Source organism: Rhamphochromis sp. 'chilingali' (assembly GCF_963969265.1).
Source record: "Rhamphochromis sp. 'chilingali' genome assembly, chromosome: 17".
NCBI lineage: Eukaryota > Metazoa > Chordata > Actinopteri > Cichliformes > Cichlidae > Rhamphochromis > Rhamphochromis sp. 'chilingali'.
In genome coordinates, this window is record NC_137944.1 from 6,469,137 (window position 1) to 6,483,900 (window position 14,764).

Consider the following 14,764-nt stretch of genomic DNA (forward strand, 5'->3'; position numbering starts at 1 on the left):
AAACTTAAAGTAATGTCAGTACATCCACGTTTTAAACGCTGCATGGTCTCTGGTCACGAGATAGTAATGTAACTAGTAGTGTGACAAATTACTTTCACCAGTGAATAATGAAGTAACTCACTGAATTCGTTTTTTAAAAAGTAAGGAGTAATGTGTAATACATTACTGTTTTTGAGTAACTACCTCAACACTAACTCAGTCCAGATAAGGAGACACATGGAAGCAAAACCAAAGGCACAAAAGACAGAAAAATATCAAAATAAAAGAGGAACTTTAAAGCTGTAAGTAAATGGGGAAACATAGACACATAAAACTTGACTTGGGGAAAATGACTAAGAGGATAGGATGGGGAATACCGACGGAATAAGTCTATGTAGTTACTCAGTCATCCAGGGCAAGGTAGTCTTCAGAGCTCGAAAAAAACAGAAGGCAACTGGACTTCTTTCTTCTTTTAAAGAAGTCCAGTCGCTTTCTTTTTTCAAGCTGTTGACACTGAGGGAACAAATAAGCTCTAAAACTAAGACAAAATTATGATAAGAACTAAACCTTCCCAAACGCTCAAGAAAATATAAAGATCAGCAAACGGGATTATGAATGTGAAAGCAGGGTTCATGACACACTCGGACAGAACCGCGGCAACAGTGCTGGTAAAGGATTCGTTTCTGCTGGAAGCAAAGAAACTGAGATTTTTGTTTTGTTTTGTTTTCAAAGTTTTCTCCACAAAGTCATATTTTCAAGCTGTTGCAGCATCTCCCTCTGTATAATCTGGGATATACAGAGGGAGCTGAGCTGATATACACTCGTGACTACAAACCGGCAACACTTTGTTTCTCACCTCAAAGATTTTTTGTTTTTAATGCCAGTTCACATGAACAACAAAAAGACCATCAATCAAATCCCTCGGGGAGTTTTTCTGTTATGGGAAAAGACAGTTTTTCTGTCTTTTCCCATATCAAGTCCTCAATCACTGTGCTGTCATTTTGGTTAACCTGATTGTTTGGCGGGTTCGATCCCCTCCTCACGTCGAGGTTACGTGGTCCTCCTCGGGTGTCCAGTCGAATTTGTCTAGTTTGGCCTTTAGTAAAGGCGCACACAAACAATGCGCACACATGCCTTGAGTAAAAATACACCCAACGCGAGCTGTGGGCGAAGCAGAGGGTGAACCCTCTCGACTCAAACAACACCTGGATCCAGACAGCTGGCCTGATGAGGTCTGATGTGGCCTTGGGCGGCTCAAACTCTGCATTCTCAATGGACTCTCAAAGCTACCTGCAGTGCTTCCTACAGTAGTGAGGCCAGGCAGACCATCCAGCCTCAGCGGCCAAGGCTGTACTTTAGATGAATTTAAAGAAAGCTTTATTTTGTTGCTGCAATGTTTTGCAGACTTCTGTGGAGCTCTATGCATCCAATCCCCTGAGCTTCTTTCCCTCATCCAGGAATGGCAGTTCAGTAAAGTCTGTGTTACTGGCAAAGTCAGCAAATAACAGCTAAAAACTATATTTTCTATGGATTTCTACAGGGGTCATGTGGTGAGAACAGAATGTGAAAGTCTGTGTGCCCCTGTTATTTCACTGAGGAAACAGACTAATAAAGCATGGGCATGGACTGCTCGGAGACATGAAAATTATGCTTAAAAAACAAAACAGAGGTCCATAAATTCCCCTGGTGAAAAATCTGGACAAAAACATTAACAGACTAACAGTGTTTCACATGAACAAGTTTTTCTGTGCTTTTATACAAATTAAGACTTCAATTACAGCAATCTGCAATCTATTGGAACACACCCAAGATGGCCTTGCCTCCTAACTCCCCACATACCAATCAAATCAAGCATGAGGTACAAAGGATGGGCTACTAGCATCAGCTAACACAGGTCCTCTGTCCATGCCCTGATGGGTCAAAGCCATTTTGGCAGCACAAGGGGACCTCAAAAAATATTAGATCAATGGTTTTAATGCTGATATTCCTCGCTGATATACACGGACGAGAGAAACAAGTATGGCATCTGTTATCCATTCTTTGAGCCTTTTGTCATTTAGTCTTCATACCCACTAAACCTGCTGTCAGGTCTTGTACTGCATTGCTTTAAATTTAGCTATTTTAGATTCTTCCACTTAGATGTCTACACAACTTTCAAATGGACCTCAAAGTGACTTCACTTCAACTGCTTTTAGTTCATAAGGGTCATCCAAACAGGAAGCAATTTGCAGCTTTGTGGTGACCAGAGATTTGAGCGTTACCTAGGTAACTGGACCCTGGCAAGCAACGGTCATCTTCAAAAGCAATGCAAGCGATTCAATTCCAACGTGGATGCCTCTTTACCTTTGAGTAGGATTGCTTCAGCCTTCACTGCTCACATTTCATAATGCAAATAAGTGATCTGCACATACAAATGGAATCGAGTTAACCCCTCACTCTGTGGACAAACTCTTCGCTATCTGGACTCGCACCTCGTAACAGTCGTGTTGCAAGGTGCACCTTGCAGCCTCTGTTAGCTCGGCATGAAACAGCTTGGTTTGTTGGGCTTTGTTTGTTTTTTTGCATATTTATCAAACTTAGATGTTTCAGATCAACAAACATATTTAATTTTAGGCACTAATAACCTGTTTTTAAAAAATCTGTGATTAAATAATGATTTGATTTATTGAAGGGAAAAGGCTATCCAACTTACCTGGCTTTGTGTGAAGAAGTAACTGTGTCTAAACCTAATAACTGGTTCTCCCACTCTTGACAAAAGACCTGTAATCATACGTTAGCAATGACAGAGTCTTTCACACCCCTGTGGAGGAATTTTGGACCACTCTTCTTTGCAGGATTGTTTTAATTCAGCCGCATGGAGCGTTTTTACTAGCATGGCCTGTTTAAGGTTATGTCAAAGCATCTCAAAATGAAAGTCTGGACTTTGACTAGACAACTCAAAAACCTTCACTTCATTTATCTGAACCATTCACAGGTGGACTTGATGGTGTTTTAGATCATTCTCCTTCTGCATAGTTCGAGTGAGCTTGAGCTTCAGGGCACAAACTGATGGTTCGACATTGTTGTTCAGGATTTCCTGTTCATGGATCCACCAATTACAGCAAGTCATCCAGGTCCTGAGGGAGCAAAAGAATATTACACAACCTTCACTATGTTTGACTCTTGGAATGAGGTTACTTTTACGAAATGCTGCGGTGGTTTTATAGTGGGTGTAACGGAACAGTTTTTTCCCTTGGTGATCATCAAGATATTTTTTGGCAAATGTGAGACGAGCCTTTGTCTTCTTTTTGGTCAGCAGTGGTTTTCTTGTTGAACTGTCCCAAGGATGCCATTTTTGCCCAGTCGCTTTCTTATTGTTGAACTCTGATGATGAACTCTGACCTTAACTGAGGCAAGTGAGGCCTGCAGTGCTGATGTTGTTCTGGGTTCTTTTGTGACCTCCTGGATGAGTCGTCAATGTGCTCTTGGAGTAGTTTTAGTGGGCTGGACACTTTTGGAAAGTTCCAGGTTTTCATCATTTGTGTATAATGGCTCACTGTGGTTCACTGGCATCCCAAAGCCTCAGGAATGGCTTTGTAACTCTTTTCAGACTGATAGATGTTAATAACTTTCTCAGCTCTTTCTTTAGATTATTTAGATTTTTGCCTTTTGAGATCTTTTAGCCTACTTTAGTTGTCACACAGGTTCTATGTAAGTGATTTCATGATTTAGCAGGTCAGTAATTAGTCTTGGGTGTGGCTAGAGAAATTGAACTCAGCTCTCCAAAAAACTGTGGTTGATTGATGACTAATTACTTTTTTCACACAGTGCCAGGTACATTTGGATATCTTGTTTCCCTTAATAAATGTATTTTTGTGTGGTAGCAAACTTTATTTGATGAGCTGAAACATTTAAGTACAGAAAAATATGCAAAAAAAACCCCAAAAAACCTAAGAAATCAAGAAGGGGGGCAAATACTTTTTCACAACACTGAATATTGTTTACCTTCTCCTGCCTGGCAAACTAACCAGCTGATTATGCCATTTTCGGCCCATTTCAGCTCCCTCGTCACTCTCCAGTGAAATACAAGATCTCGTCCTCCTTTACAGGTTAAGCACACTTCAGCGTGCCCAACTGTGCCGTATGCGTACCTCTGCCATAAACACAGCACACTCAGTGAAATGATTCAGTGATTCAGTCACCTTTAAACCTAACTACTTTTTTCTCCCCCCTTTCCTCCTTCAAGCTCAACCCTGTGAGTTAAAGCAGCACGAATTCCATTAAGATATTCCGCCCCCACCACTCTCTCCTTGTGGTTTTGAGTATAATCTGAGCAGAGGAGTTAATAAGCATATTAATTACCTGTGCAGAAGACAAACCAGCTCCCAGAGTGAGCCCGCAACCCACCCTCCCCGCCCCCTTGCCTCGTCCTCCCACACGTGTGCACAAATCGAGGATGGCCGCGTTTAAATGAGCCATTATCCTCCCGCTGTTTCCAAGGTCGGCCGAGACTCCGCTGTTAGCACGGAACCTGCTGCAGGAGGTCTCGAAAGCCACACTGTAATGAGAATAATTAGAATAATACAAGGTCAAGCAGGGCTCCAGAGGACACGAAGGGGAGAGGGAGTGGTGATCAGACAAAGGTAGGCAGCGAGGAAATGGCTGCAAATCCTCCCGGAGACTGAACGAAATCACGGCCCGATGCTTACGTTTCTAATTATCTCACTGTCAGAGGGCCGGTTCTCCACATTCGCATGCTCAACAGACGGCACACAGCATGTCGAGGCTTCAACCTGTCCACGCATCTCACAATGAAGGGGTTCGCTCGACTAAACATCAAACCACACATCTTTCTCTCTCTCTCTCTCTCTCTCTCTCTCTCACACACACACACACACACACACACACACACACACACACACACACACACACACACACACACACAGACTAAGCACTGTTAACTTCTCTGAATTTTAACATGGATGTATGTGTCGCTCTGGGCGTGCCGGGGCGTAGGTGCACTCTCTCAGCGAGCTCTGGAGGAGGAAGCCGAAAGCAGAGCCTGAAAAGAAGAGCATCGGCTCAGTGTGTGCAGCACATACAGCCAGAGGTCAGCACAGGTCAGCTGGAGCTGCCCACAGCCCAAATAACAAGCAGAACAAGCAGCAGGATTTCGTTTCTTTCTCCTCAGAATCCTCATAGAAATCGGCAGCTCTGTCATGATAGCAAGCGTTTGACTTGTATAGCAGTCAGAACTTTGAGGGGTTTTCTTAATAAAAAATTGTGTTTCAGACTGCCCAACAACATCCAGCATCTTACTAGTAATTCCAGAATTTTCTCTCAGACTCTTCTTCTGCTCTTTTTTAACATACTGCCGAGAACCAGCGTTTGAGCTCGTTTGGATTTCGTAATTTTGGATACAAATTTTCCTCCATTACCAGCGTCTGCCCCAGAATGAACAGTAGCTGCTCCACGCTGTGTAGGTGGAGGGACTACACCCACGGCTAATGTTCAGCCATCTCTGTGAGGGCAGGAATTGACAATAATGCTTTCCCAAGCTTTCCTATTCCATCCCCCAAAAAATGTGCCAAACCTTTTGGTTACCTGTAATCATGATTGTCAGTTTAGATGAGCAAGACTGCAAACACACAGACACAGACACACACACTCTCTCTCTCTGTCTCCCTGATTGGGTACTGCACTGTTTCTTTCATAGGGTCATATACGGTAACTCATTAAAGGGGAGCTCCACTAATTTTAAATACCAGCCTGTTTGGTGGTCTTGAGAATGCTTCACATGTAACAAAAAATTTAAAACAGCCTTTATTGTCACATCACAGAATGGCCTGATGTGCTTTCAAAGGGTTGAATCTTCTCATCTATCTCTTGGCAGTAAAGCTTTTTTGGAGTGGGAAAGAAGTCCTTTAGACTTCTGAAAATGAAGATGAGACCCAGCTGGTCATCAACGAGCAAATGTGTCCAATAGTCCTTAGAAAAAAACATCAAACGATGGATCCTCTCATTGATTGCTGGGCTATTCGACCCTGTCAGCAAAGAACTTTTACATTTTGCCCAACAGATTATCTGTCTATCCATCCATCTATGACCCAAGGCCAAGCTTTAGCTGCCAGACCGACAACCTCATGTTTGACTCTAAGGAATTTCGGGTCCTATGGCTAAAAAATTATTTGCGCTTACCCAAGATGTAACAGTCTGATCGCGGGCGAATTTCCTGGGACGTCCACTCCTGGGGAAGACTGACAACTGTCAGAGTGTGTTTCACTTGTGAATAAATGCTTTCTCACTGCACAATGATGGACTTCAAGTTGTCTAGAAACAGCCTTCTGAGCGCTTCCCAGACTGCTGGGCAGTGACAGCTGCTCCTTTATTATCGTGGCTGAACTGTTTTCCTCCTTGGAAAGAAGGAAGAGATGTTAATGAGGATGCTGTGCAGGTCTGCTGTGGTGAAGAGAGAGCTGAATGTGAAAGCAAGACTGCTGATTTACACTGTTACCCTCACCTATGCCCATGAGGTGAAAAAGAATGACACTGTGGATACAAGTGGCTGAAATAAGTTTCCTTCCAGGGCGGTCCAGGTTCTCACTTAGACATAAGGTGACAATCTCGGTCATTAAACAGTGACTGAGAGTTGAACTACTACTCTTCCACGTCAAAGCCAGCTGAGGAGGTCGAGGCATCTAATGAGAATGCCTCCTAAGTGAGGCGATTCAGACGCCCCTGAAGGTAAAACAAGGTACTCTGTTTTCTGAGCGCACAGTGTGTTTGGTCTGGGATTCAGATCACGCTGGACTGTTTGTTGCTCAGACCTTTTCTTGTTTTAGCTGTTTGACCCTCTTGCTGTGGTCCTCCGTCAACAACCAAGTTGATCCTGTTCCCTTGAGCCCTCCTCTCTTTTCCATCGATCTGTTTACAGCTGCTGGCAGCGACGTGGAATTTACCGCCATTAGAAATTCATCCTCTGCAAACAGAGAACATCTGGGAAGCCACTTCAATGCTTCACAGCGAGGAGTGCCGCATGCCTGTTTTACTCCAGCAAACAATATCGAGGCAGGAAGAGGAATCAGCGCATGGCCGCTAGGCTTTGGCAGCGGTAGCTGTGAGCTTTCTTCTCCAGGTTGCTGGTGTTTGAGCATCTGCCGAATAGTCACGGTCTCATTTGCATTCACATGACGACAGCGGCGGCCATAAAAGTGACATAAGAGGGAAGCCTAATGTAATGGCCTTTTTTAAAGTAATAATGTACTGAGTGGGTATATTTATATGGATGTCACAACGTGTATGATGGTAAAAGGGCAAGAGTTACAGTGTGTGTGTGTGTGTTTGTTAAGGAGACTGGGCGGGCGGGGGGTTATTTTCCCGCTTCATGTGGCTGCCGCACATCATCAGTGAAGTGAAAGACAGCATTCTGGCATCTTTTACACACCAATACACAGAGGAATAAATTCCCTCACTAGACCACCCTTTCTTCCACACACTTGCACACACAGCCACACACACACACAGCTGCATCCTCCTTCAAAAAAAAAGAAGAGAAAAAAAAGCATAAACATCAGGAGCGAGGAAGTTGCTGAGAAGTGAAAAGCCGTCTAAGCTGTTGATCCTGTTTGCTGCTTTGAAATTTTCTGGGAAATCTTCCTTTTCAATCTTCTTCGCTGAGGGATGAGCGCGTGGCGAAGGAGGCTGGCGGAGACGGGAGGCTTATCTGTCGCGGGGCAGAGTAGCACTCTACGGAGCTCAGCACACTCAGGTGCTTCATCTCACACGTCCCTCTGCCGGTAAGCCCACAGCCTCATGAAACAGCGGGGTGGCTGGAACACGAGCTCATGTGAGGGTGTGTCGCCCGGTAAGCCGGCCTAATACAGAGTGTAAAAAATATTAATATATATGTAGAGATTATGTAGACTGGCTTTGTCAAGTCCTCCAATCACACAGTTTGTGTGCTGTTGTTGTCAAAACCACCAACATGATTCATATGATCTGCTATGCAAATGGCCCTTGATGGTTGGGGTTTAGTTACACTCACAGTTCTAAATGATCGCGTGGACTGCTGAACATGGAAATGGCTGGAAATAAAAGTCACTTTGCAATGGTGTCATTATTCCATAACTACTACAGTGTGCAATCATCATTTATATTGGAGAAATGTTAGTACAACAAAAAAAAAAAAACAAACCCTGCCTATTGCTTCATGACTGCAGCTACTTTGGAGGGTACGATGTGATCATAACCCATAGAAACCTAAACTGTGATTCACTCCAGCTTCCTGTTTAATCAAACAGACCTTTGTGTTTCAGGTGGACTTGTGCTCGGAAAGTAGAAGTGGTTTCAAGCCATGCAGCGTATACTGACTTTGAGTGCAGCTGCTGAAGGCGTCACTTTGACTTTGTTTGCAATCCGGAGATACATTAGGAAGGTTTTGCCAAGTCACATTACATCAGCCTTTGCTTCTCAAAGACGACTTCACGAGATGTCACATGTCACGTGATTTTAGGTCTGCAGTCTGCATTAAACACACACTTTATCAGGCATAACATCAGCACCACTTACAGGTGAGGTGAACTGATTATTGCTTCATCAGGGGACCTGAACAGTTTGATGTGTTAGAAGCAGAAAAATGGAAAACCATAAAGATTTGAGTGAGTTTAGGAAAGGCTGTGTGGTTCCACCCAACAGAGGAGATGCTGTAGCCAAAAATGTAATACTGGTTCTGACAGAAATGTGTCAGAATACACAGTAAATTACAGTTTGTTGTGTTTGGGGCTGCATAACCGCTGACCTGTTAGAGTGCCCATATTGACCCCTGCCCACCATCGAAAGCACCGACAATGAACTGGACCTCAGAACAATGGAAGAAGGTGACCTACACCGATGAATCGCATTTTCTTTTACATCACATAGAGCAGCGGCCCCGAACCTTTTTTGCGCCATGGACCCGTTTATGTCCGACAATATTTTCCCGGACCAGTCTTTAAGGTGTCGCGGATAAATACAACAAAATAAAACCAGTACCGGAACTAAGCAAAAGAAGAGTTATTCATAACACACAGGAAAAGTCCCAGGGAAACAGAGTTAACGATAAAAAAATAACAATAAAAACGCTGAAAACCATAAATTTCACACCCGAACCTCAACTTTCATGGCCCGGTAACAAACGATTCACGGGCCGGTAGCGGTCCATGGCCCAGGTGTTGGGGACCGCTAACGTACATGGCCAATGTGCGTATCGTTTACCTGGGGAACGATAACAGCATCCCTTTCTGGCTGTAGCCTCTTTCAGCAGGATAATGTTTCCTGCGACAAAGACAAAGATAGTTGAGGAATGGTTTTAGCACAACAACAAATTTGAGGCATTGACTTGGCCTCCAAACTCCCCAGATGTCAATCCAATCGAGCATCTATGGGATGTGCTGGACAAACAAGGCTGATCAAAGGAGGCCCCACCTCACACTCACAGGACTTAAAGAATCTGTTGCTAACATCTTGGTGCAGAAACCACAGCACACCTTCAGGAGTCTAGTGGAGTCCATGCCTCAGTGGGTCAGGGGGACCGACATAATATTAGTCAAGTGGTAATAATGTAATGCCCGATTGGTGTAGAAAAGGATATAACCACAGTGGTGTCAACTGTTGGTTTCTAGACTCATTTTGAAGCTTGGTTAGCAAGCTGTATAGCTAAGCTGTATTAGTGCAACACAGAGATGCAAAAAACTCTTGAAGAGTTTGCAGCACACAGCAGCCCGTGTTATTTCTCAGATAATTCCATTAAAAATGGTCAAAAAGGAACCAACATCATAAACACAGTGAAGATGTTATGGTTAGTTACTTCTTTAAATAAATGTGGCCACACCCCCTAACATTAAGTCTCAGAAAAACCAAATGGGTGATATAAAAATTCACCATAGAGACCAAAAACCCAGTTCTTACCAGGTTGTACACACGCTTTTTAATACTGTTAAGTTGGCCATTTTAACATGAGACTCTATTGGGATTGACTTGCTTTTTGAGCCAGCCTCAAGTGGCCACTGGTGGGAATTTGTTCCACCTATGTATTTTCCTGCTGTGGAGATTTCCACTTTGCTGAAACGATCAGTAACCTAGCAACAACCCAAGAAATCAGACCCATTACTCATGGCCTGGGTTGACACCTAAAAACATTTTTATCTGCCAAGGATAGTCTGTCTTGTGGACCAACTGTCTGGACTGAAAGAATTTAAAGGTAGAACATGTTTTAATGCTTTGGAGGAAGGCACACGCTGCAGGCGATCTATTCATTGACCAGCAGCAGACACCTGGGGCTGCAGGGGGCAGATCCCACTGCGAATGTGTGCAACAGTGTGTGAGACAAAGCGCACACATGCTTTCCCCAGATAAAATGAAGGTTAAAAATATATGTGTAGCTGTCGTTTGTGTCTTACTTGAACATTTGACAGCAGTAGGTTTGGTGTTTCAGTAACTAAAGGTTGGATTTCTTTCAACATGAAGGCCCGTTTTTTCTTTCTTTCTTTTCTTTTTTTCTTTGCAGCCTGCAACCCCACTGAGAGGGATGATGATGGAAGGAGCAAAGTAAAGAGAAAAAGTTACAGGGGCCGGAGAGGAAGACGGGGTGGAGGGAGGGAGAGAATAAAAAAGGAAAACTCATATCGAGCTCAGAGGAGAAGCCTCCGAGGAGAGGCGGGTTTTGCTCATTTTATTTGAACCTGCTCGTGTTCATTTGAGAAGTTGCTCCGTGCTGCTGAGAGATGCTGTGAATTATGGGAAGTAGGGGAGGAAAAAAAAATGGTGAGACTGCGACAGGTCCTTTGTGGAAATTCTTATCTAACTGGAGGAGGGAGGGGGGGACTAAGGTCCTGACAGATTCAGGGCACAGTGTGTCACTGCGATTTTTCTAAGTGTGTGTGTGTGTAGTTTCCATTTTTTTGTCCTGCAAAATAGGACATGGTTAAAAAAAAAAGGTTTGTACTCATATCTTCCAGTGTTATTCTTTCAAGGGCAAATACCAGAGTTTGACTATAGCCAGTGCTTTATTTAAACACCCAAGCCAAACACTCCAGTGGAAATCAAATCAAAGCAGACGGTATTTCCTCTTACGATCACACAAATTCTCCAGTCTGCTGCCAGTCTGAAGAAAACCTCCCCTTCTGCTTCTTTTTCCTCCATTGATGTAACACCCCACTCCCCCACCTCATTTCTCACTTTCTTGTTTCTCCAGCCACACAAAGAGACACCTCACAAAAAGGTGAGCCTCACCATTAGATGATATTTAATCAGGCATTTAATAGATTGCTAAAGGGAAGAAATAAACACTTTTGCTTTTCCCAACTGCCTGAAGTGACAGTCAGCTCGACAGGAGGAAAAATAAAAATCTGCCTGTAATCAACACATAACTATAACTGTCCACGCTGCGAAGTAATAACCACTGACAAATTGAATTGCATACTTTTCATGCCACTTGTGTCATCAAGTGTTTTGTGAGGCGCCTGAAAAAAGCCGGGAAAATCGTTTACCGAGGCAGCGGATGGCCTGTGCAGTCAGCAAAAAAAGGTGGCAGGTCATGAATTCTGTTTTTCCACAGGGGTAAAAGAGGATGAAAAACACTTCTGAGGGAATGAATGATAGAACGGGCACGCCGGCCTCAAAACCTGACGCTGCCAAAACCACCCCACTGTGTGTGCGTTTGTGTGACTGAATTGGACGCACGCTGCTTAACAAAGTGTCTGTGGGCGGGTATTTATACCTGAAAGGGTTTGGATTTGGACTTGGGTGTACTTCAGTGTACAGCTTTCAAAAGACATTTTGTTGTTTGTGCGCGTATTAACACAGAGGTGCCACCTAATACTGACTCACAGTAATTAAGTCTCTTTCTCCTGGTCTTTGTCTATGATTGGCTGATTTCCCTGGGAACTGGAAAGAGGAAGACCTTGAGTCATTAAAAAAGAAGAAGGCTCCAACATATAGAGCAGCATCAATATGAGATGATTGATCTCGTATATCTGTGCAGTCGTTCTACATTACGATCATGTCGGAGAGAAGGATGAGAGAGACTGCTGTTTCTGAGCATTCGCTTTATTTAACATCTCCACAAGGCTGCCGTTCTTCTTTTGAGTACTGGTGGGTATATTAACAAAGATGAAATAAAGAATAAATACACATGAGTTAAATATACATCATTTTATAGTCCTTGGAAAAAAGCTTGTTACCATTTTATCCCACTTACAAGATGGGTTTCTGGTGCTGCCATTCTGAAGAAGCCTTTTGTTTTGCTCAAAGTCCCAGTCTTGTGTTCCTTTTGGATATCCCATGACAGATCTACCAAATGCAGTATTAAAATTATAATAAATATTTTACGTATGAAATAAAGATGAAAGACACGAAGATGAAAGCGACTGTGGATTTGTCAATTCATGTTCCTTGTGTCATGTCGCAAACACATTGCTTGAGAGTTGTCCGTCATATTGGATGTGATACAACCTACTGACATGACCTTTGACACAACTCACGTTGTTTATTTGTGAATTAAAACTATTTTCTGCTGCCCTGTTGGCTTTAGCAATCATAAAGCACAGAAAGAGAACTTTTGTTTTTATCACTTTCCTCCCAAATTGGATTGCCGCGGTGAATCGCAAACAGTGGGAGCCTAAAGTTTACAGTAGATTATGCAATGCACATTTCATTGAAGGTAAGATTATCGAAGTGACCCCGTAGTTTGCATGGAAGATACTGTTTTGTATGAAAAACATACTACTACTAATAGCAAAACTTGAAAAGTGCATTTCAAACACAAAACAGAGAATGTTTATAGTTCAGAGTTAAAATTGTGTCTCATTTCAAAGTGTGCAAAGTTAATCTTGAAGGGCGATGGTCTCAGCAGTCAGTGACCTCCTCTCTAGGCTTGTGTCAATCAGGCTTTAACAATTAATTTTACACTGACAGCCAGAAACCTCCAGCAACCACTTGCAAACCAGTCTGGGAACATTTTTTCTCCCCATGGCCAGTGTTTGCCAGATGCTTGCCAACTGGTTTCTACGCCTGTGCGAATGAGGCCTTTTTCATTCGAGCTTGCATGACCAAAATGGCAGACAAATTATTGTAAGTGGTCTGTGGTCACATGACTGAAAAACTTGCTGATACTAACGGCCTTAAACTGAGCTTTCAAAACAATCAAAACAGTTTTACATTTTACTAATCAAAGCAGAATAAGAACTTTGAAAGGGGATGTTTTTATTTAACTAAGTACAAATTAATAGTTGGTAACAGTGACAACCCAAACTCAAATTCAGTGAGATTTTATTATGACGCCCATGTTTATGCATCACAATAAATGGCAGCTGTCAGTGGAGTAAAAACTGAATCAGTGGCTACAGAGAAAGTAAGAATACATTAGAAAATGGGTCATTATTAAAACTCTTTAGGACTGCTAGTCAGAAGCTAGGACCAGCTAGCTTGGCTACCCAACATTTACCAACCTGCTCTCCTTCTCAGGGCATCAAATGCAGTTTTACCAAGACTGTTTGTATCTCTGAGATATACACAGGTTAAGGACAAAACTGAATGCAAAGGACAAATGCTCCTGCTGGGAATAAACATGAAATCATTACTGAAATCATACACACAAGAGTCAGGGAGAACAGCTGAAAACTGGGCATTTACAGGAATTAGTCACACTCATTTTTAAAAGTTTGGTCCAGGTTTATTACTAGCGTTCACCATCATATCGATCTATCTATGGGGAAACATGTCCACTTTATCTTTGCAGCTCATCATCCAGGTAAGACATTCAGACACTGATATCAGATCAATACCATGGGTAAATTCAGCATTAATCCCTAATAACACAGTTCAGCTTAAAGCAGTATTCAGTTAAACCAACACGTTCTCATCCCAAAGCGCAACATAATGACACTATGTGCCAAATCACTGGTATGTTAAGCTTTCGGCCACCCAACCTGTCTGTGTGTTATGTGTTCAGAAACATAAGAACTGTTTGGAATGAATCTACACACGCACTAAAACACTAGTGCGTGTGTAGACACTATCTAATGATTTCGGTTATGGTTAGGGCTGGAATACACGGCTAACCCGGATGTGTTACCGCCGTGAGCGTCATTCTATTGGATTCCATCCACAATCTGGTGCGTATCATAGGGACGCGGAAGGTTACCGTTCGGGTTCCTATGGGACGCCTCGGGATGTGACAAATCGTCGGTATGTTACGCGTTGGGAATGAGAGCGGTCTCGTTGAACCCTCCCTAAATTTAAGGGCAATCAAGACAAGCAAGGAAAGCAATGCGTGACCACTTAAAAAAGAAACGAGATAGGCGAAGACGACATTCAGCTCATGTAATGTAGTCAATATAAAGTTATTAAATGGCACGTGTTTAGTCTTTCAGACTGTGCAGGCCTGTCAACCTGTTATCAGGCTTTTAATTAAGCTTGGCGTGCACAGAAATGAGTGGCGTGGATCTTTTCACTTACCTGTTTAAATTTGATTCAAAAGCAAAAGATTTTCAGTAAAGCAAATTACTACAGTTTGCATCATCTCAACATGTGTTATCTTGACTCATATATCTTCTTGAATCAGAGTTTTTCATATTGATGATCATATCTAGACTGGATGATCATAAGATCACAATAAATAAATAAAATAAAAGCAGCTGAAGCCATGCATCACAAAATTACTTTAGACTGACACATTTTCACAGCATGAATTAACTGAACACATGCACAGTGAGATGCATTCGGCCTGTAGGATAGGGAGTTTGCTTCAGGCGGGCTGCTAAACGTACCA